Here is a 7,098-nt window from a genome sequence, read left to right on the forward strand (position 1 = left end):
ATTGTACTGTTTTGATTACTGTAGATTTATAAATAAGTTATAAAATAAGGTAATGTAAGCCCAAAAACTCTATTCTTTTATGAAATTGTTTTATATATTCTATAGATCTTTTGTACTTCCATGTGAATCTTAAAATCATCTTGTCATTTTCTACCAAAAAAGGGGGGGGTGCTGCTAGGATTTTGACTGGGATTATGTTGAATCCAGATCTTTTTGAGGGAGATTTGACATCTTTAAAATATTAAATTTGGGGCACCTGGCTGGTTCAGTCAGTAGAGCCTGAAACTTGATCTCAGGGTAGTGAGTTCAAGCCCCACATTGGGTATGGAGCCTACTTTAAATATTTTTTTAAAAATATTAAACCTTTTGATTTATTAACATTTATTTAGGTCTTCTTTAATTGCTCTCATCAATGTTTTGTACATTCAGAGGATGTGTCTTTTATAACTTTTGTCAAATTTCAAATTCCAACCTAAGTGTTACCATTTTTGATGATATTGTAAATAACTTTTTACAATTTCAATTTCCAATGGAAATATGATTGCTGTTTGTAATTGATCTCATGGCCTGCAAACTTGCTAAATTTAATTAATAGTTCTAATTGATTTTTTATACATTCCATACAATGTTCTACAGACAATCACGTTGTCTGTTTTGGGAAGAAAACTTTTTTCTTCCAACTTGAGTCCAGTGAATGGGGGCCTACAGTTAACGATAGGCAGATTAACAGAAAAAAACAAGGCTTATTTTCATGTGTTCTCTGTACATGTAGAAGTACTCAGTAATGCGTGACTCACTGAATAGCCAGAGATAAAAGGTTTATCTACCAAACCTAGTAAAGTTTTGGGCTTTATGGTAAAGTTATGGACAGTTCTCTTGGGCTTTGCGATGCTCATGGGACTTGGCAGTCTCTTTGGCAGCTGAATTCATAGGAAATTCTCTTGGGGGAGTGCTAACGGCAGGTGTATATTCTGGAGCCTCTGCTTTCAGATAAGGGAAGTTCAGACAAGATTTGTTTCTGCATCTTCTTTAGCTTACATGTCTTCACTTTAAAATAATCTTTATACCAATTCTGGTGGTCCAAGTGGGTCCCCAGATATACAAATAAAGGCAGCGTGGCTTCCTTCTTTTCAATCCAGATGTCTTTCCTTTCTTTTTCTTGCTTGCTTATGCTGGCCAGAAACTAGTCCACTGGTTCCGCATCAAGGGGCAGTTTTGTCCCAGGAAACATTTGGCAATGTCTGGAGACATTTTGGGTTGTCACAATTTGGGAGTGGGGAATTGCTACTGGCATCTAATGAGTAGAGGCCAGGGATGTTGCTAAACACCCATTAGTGCCCAGGACAGCCTCCGAAACAAAGAATTACCCAGGCTAAAATGTCAACATCGCCAAGGTGGAAAAACCCTGGTCCAGCAGAATGTTGGGTAGAAGCGGTAAGGGTGTCATCCTTGTCTAGTTCTGGGACTTGGGAGAAAGCATCTAGCCTTCGATGTTAGCTGTGGGTCTTTCATGGGTGCCCGTTACCAGGTTGAGGAGGTTCCTCTGTCTTCCTCTTTTGCAGGAGTATTCCATTTTTTAAAATTGGGAATGTTTGAAATCACGATGTTTGGTTTTGTGAAATGCTTTTTTTTTTTTTAATCAACTGAAATGATCATATGGTCTTTTCTAGTTTGTGAACAGGGAGCTACACTGACTGATTTTTGAATGTTGAAATAAGTTTGCATTTCTAAGATAAACCCTACTTAGTCATGATGTACCATCCCTTTAACATGTTGTCAGATCTGTTGTTAAAATTTGTTTAGAGTTTTGGCCTCTGTGTTCATGACAGATTTGGGTCTACAGTTTTCTTGTAATGGATACTTGGAGATATAGGAAGGAATTAAAAAATAACATGTGTCAGGGCCCATGGGTGGCTCAGTCGTTAAGCGTCTGCCTTCGGCTCAGGTCATGATCCCAGGGTCCTGGGATCGAGCCCCACATCCTGAGCTCCCTGCTCAGTGGGAAACCTGCTTCTCCCTCTCCCACTCCCACTGCTTGTGTTCCCTCTCTCGCTGTGTCTCTCTGTGTCAAACAAATAAATAAATAAAATCTTTAAAAAATAAAAATAAAAAAAAGTAACATGTGTCTGTTAGCCTCAAAAAGTTAAAAATAGAGCTACTCTATGACCCAGCAATTGCACTACTGGGTATTTACCCCAAAGATACAAATGTAGGGAAAAGAAGGGCCACATGCACCCCAATGTTCATAGCAGCAATGTCCACAATAGCCAAACTGTGGAAGGAGCCAAGATGCCCTTCAATAGACAAATGGATAAGGAAGATGTGGTCCATATATACAATGAATATTACTCAGCCATGAGAAAGGATGAACACCCACCATTTGCATGGACATGGATGGAACTGGAGGGGATTATGCTAAGTGAAATAAGTCAAGCAGAGAGACAATTATCATATGGTTTCATTTATTTGTGGAACATAAGGAATAGCATGGAGGACACTAGGAGAAGGAAGGGAAATTGAAGGGGGGGGGATCAGAAGGGGAGATGAACCATGAGAGACTATGGACTCTGAGAAACAAACTGAGGGTTCTAGAGGGGAGGTGGTAGGGGGGTGGGTTAGCCTGGTGATGGGTATTAAGGAGGGCACGTTCTGCATGGAGCACTGGGTGTTATACGCAAACAATGAATCATGGAACACTACATCAAAAACTAATGATGTACTGCATGGTGACTAACATAACATAATAAAACATTTTATTTATTTATTTATTTTTTGGTTAAAGATTTTATTGATTTATTTGACAGAGAGAGACACAGCGAGAGAGGGAACACAAGCAGGGGGAGTGGGAGAGGGAGAAGCAGGCTTCCTGAGGAGCAGGGAGCCCCATGTGGGGCTCGATCCCAGGTACCCTGGATCATGACCTGAGCCGAAGGCAGACGCTTAATGACTGAGCCACCCAGGCGCCCCCCCGCAAAAAAATTTTTTAAATAACAAAAAGTGTTAAAATGTGGGTAAATCTAAATGAACATTGTACAATTAAAAATAACATAAACATTGATTGTATAAACCAGCAATAATTGTCTTATGAGGTTAGCATACGATGTATATATAGTAGCGATAAGCCACTGGGCTTGTGTAACTTTGTTACAACAGCCTTGGGACACTGATACAGTATGCTACCTTTTGTGCAAAAAACAAACAAACAAAAATGATATCTGCAAGTATGTGCAAAAAATAATCAGACAGGCGGGATAAACCAAAAGTATATGCGATTCGTTACCCACAGGAGAGGAGGAATGGGAACAGGGTAGGGGTAGTAGAAGAGTGAATAAGGACACTTCTGGGAGAATGTCTCTTTATATTTAGGGTTTCTAGAGTCATGTTAGTGTACCATATGCTCCAAACATAAAAAGTCAACAAGGTCAGTAAAAAGCTTAAAATATCCAACCGTATTTCAAATAAATAACATAATGGCACCTAAGGGCAGAAAAAAATAAGTAACTCTAGACACGGTAGTAAAAGTAATAACTCTAAATAAATATCAAGTTTCAGTTAATTATTTTGTCTTTCAGGTGGGTAAAGGTTAGCAGTTCTGAAGCTCTAGCTTACAAAGACTTCAGTATTGTGCTGATAAATAGACTGTGGCTGAGAAGAACCAAGCTCGGTGCTAGAAAAGGGAGTTGCAAATGTGAAAGAAGAGAAGGCTGGAATAAACTGGTGGTGCTGTGTTGGAACTGGTTTATGGTTTTTAACGTGCATAGAGATAGAGCAATAGAAATCGAAGATCTGCTACAGGCATAGATGTGTATGTGGATATTGATTTGTGCGAGCATACATGTATCGTCTAGCTCCTGTCCTCCGAGAGCTCCCATGATATCCCAGTGAGAAATGCACTCTGGCCCAAATGCTGGTTTCTAAATACCCTTTTCTACTAACAAAATTCAGGTTCCTTGATAAAAAATAGGAAATCACGAGTCTATATTAATACAAGTGAATGAAAAAATGAATGAAAGCAGGAAACTCTTCATTACAGGAGTACTCTACCATAAATTTGAAAGAAAGATGGAATGAGACTCCCTAATTAGCAACCATAGTTGAGTGTTTCAGACAACAATCATCGATTGATGTAAAAACTTGTGAGTGAAAGTATAGTGAGAAACAGGGCATTTTCATGCACTCTAAGTATCTCCCCCTGTCATTTGTATTAACTGCAAAGGAAAAAAGCGGTAGCTTTGCAGTGGGAAACATGAAAAGCACCACCTGTAAAAAGCGATCAGCTATCCCCATCACGGGACAAATAGACATCCGCGCCTTGTGCTTTGATGAATTGAGAAGGACACAGTATCACCTCTGGGCATTCCTGCCAATGATGTGTAACCTGAATCTAATTCTGAAGAAACATCAAGCAAAACCATACTGAGGGGTATTCTACAAAATAACTGTCCTGTTTGCTTCAAAAACATCGAAGGCATGGGAAACAAATATGAGTATTCACGCCAGATCAAAAGAAACTAAAGAGACATTTAGCAACTACATACAGTGTGTGATTCTGGATTGAATCAAGGACTGATTGAAATTATAAGTTTTTTTCTATGAAGAATATTGCTGGAACAATTGGTGAAATTTGAAAAAGGCCCTTAGATTAGGTAATAATATTAGATAAATGTTAATTCCCTACTTTGGGATTATTGTACTGGGGTTAGTGAAGAAACTATCTTATTTTAGGGAAATACACACTGAAGAGTTTAGAATAAAGGGATGTCATGTCTGCAACTTCTTCTGACATATTTCAGAGAAAGAACACCTGCACACTCACATCTATTCATATATGTAGGGAGGAAACAATAGAAAAAATGTGGTAAATGTTAAATTTGGGGAGTCTGGGCAAATGACTAGTGCACATTTTTTGTACTGTTCTTGTACGTTTTCTGTAAGCCTGAGATTCTTTTGAAATAAAAAGGTTACAACAACGGTGGCAGGGACATAGCAGATTGGCGTAGGCCATGCTGAGCCCGGACGGTCCAAACCCCTCAGGGGAGAAGACAAATACTGACGGCAAGTGAGTCGTGGCCTCCCCTAGCCCAGTGTGGTTCTGACCAGCTGGACTGTTCTTGCTTATGCACATGGTACTAGGGAATAAGGGGTCCAAGGTTATGCAAGCAAGAAGTCAGTGTAATCGGGGCACCTGGGTGGCTCAGTCGGTTGAGTGTCTGCTTTCAGCTCATGTCATGATCCCAGGGTCCTGGGATCGAGTCCCGCATCTGGCTCCCTGCTCAGTGGGGAGCCTGCTTCTCCCTCTCCCTCTGCCCCTCCCCCTGCTCGTGCTCTCTCTCTCTCTGTGAAATAAATAAATAAAATCTTAAAAAAAAGAAGTCAGTGTGATCATTTACTATAGCTAGCCCTATCAGAAGAAGAGCCGCTCATGCTCTATCATTTAAGATCACTTGTATTAAGGACGGGAGGAGTTTAGTATAGAATTCTAATGTCTAGAAAATACTGACATAAAATGCTATATTAAAATAAAAAAAAACTTATTCCTCATATAAGCTGGAAAGATACTTGCTCTGTCCAGAAGAGAGTCTCGAGTGTAAGGGTGTTTTGATGTAGCGCTGTTTCTAGGGCAGTTTCAGAGCTGTAACAAAAGGCCTTGCTAAAATAAATACATAAATAAAAGTCTTCACCGAGCGATGGCACTTTGAAAGGACCCATCCCCAACACAGAAAAGATACTAAAGTTAACCCATGTTATCATCCAACTCAATGTACTGGTTCTACAGATTGGAGAAATAAAGCTAACAGCTCAACATCACGGGCCCACTTAGATTAGAATCAGCTCTAGAACTCGGGTCTTCTGACATATTAAAAAGAAAGCCACAGGCCCAAAATGGAGTCACTTAGGTTAAATCCCCAAATCAGTAGTCTTAAGACTTACTACCTAACCTAACTGAAGTTTCAACCCCTCAGAAATGTAACCTTTAAGCGGACAACAGAATTTCCTTGTCATCACAGGACATTTGCTGGTATTGGGATAGTAAAGGAAAGAGACAGACCCCTCCCGCTCCCCTTAGGAGGGCAACTTTGCCTAAACAAGGCATTCTTCGCTAATAAATTCCTTTCTTCTTTCTTTCTTTCTTTTTTTTTTTTTTATGAGCTCTCTGCCTTTAAGAAACTTTCTTCTGTTTAGCTCAGCAGACCTCCCCTCTACTTGCTGGAAGGAATGCTGCCAGATTCATGAGTTGTTTAATAAAGCCAATTAGATCTTCAAATTTACTCAGTTACAGTTTGTTTTTTTAACAGACGATACATCTGGTTTGCTCAGTTTTTTAATTCTAAATTCTTTCCACAGGTATTTACTAGCACCTTCTAGGTACCAGGAACTTTGTGCATAAACTTTAAACATACAGTAATGAACCTCTTCCCACTCGATTCACGACCTCTTCATATGAGAAGGAGAATCTATCACCTAAGCTAAGGACTGCACATCCCATTAGTAAAGACAAAGTTAATTAAAACTGATGCGCTCAAAGACACGTGAACTTTGCACTAATACGCTCTACTTTTATTTTTTGTCACAGCATTTCTACTCAGGGTTTTTAATAAAATAATATAATCCAAAGAAAGGATCTCCTCCAGTCTAAAATAAGTTATCTGTGCTCCTTCTACTCTCAGCAGAAGGATAAAAGATGAAAGCCATTTTTCTATGCAAATACTCACCTGCAATAAAAGGGATATATACTAGGGGCGCCTGGGTGGCTCAGATGGTTAAGCGTCTGCCTTCGGCTCAGGTCATGATCCCAGGGTCCTGGGATCGAGTCCCACATTGGGCTCCCGGCTCAGCGGGGAGCCTGCTTCTCCCTCTGACCCTCTCCCCTCTCATGCTGTTTCTCTCTCGCTCGCTCTCCAAAAAATAAATAAATAAAATCTTTAAAAAAAAAAAGGGATATATACTAGAAAGCCCTTTCATACACACGCAGGACAAAGGAAAAGCTGAAAATATTGACTTTTGTGGGACGCACACTTCAGCTCAGTGGGTGGTGAGCTTTTCGGAGGTTTCTTTCTGACAACCTGACAGTTCTTAGACATGAATCAAGATGCGCGC

This window comes from Halichoerus grypus, chromosome 3, assembly GCF_964656455.1.
Source record: "Halichoerus grypus chromosome 3, mHalGry1.hap1.1, whole genome shotgun sequence".
NCBI classification, from domain to species: Eukaryota; Metazoa; Chordata; class Mammalia; order Carnivora; family Phocidae; genus Halichoerus; species Halichoerus grypus.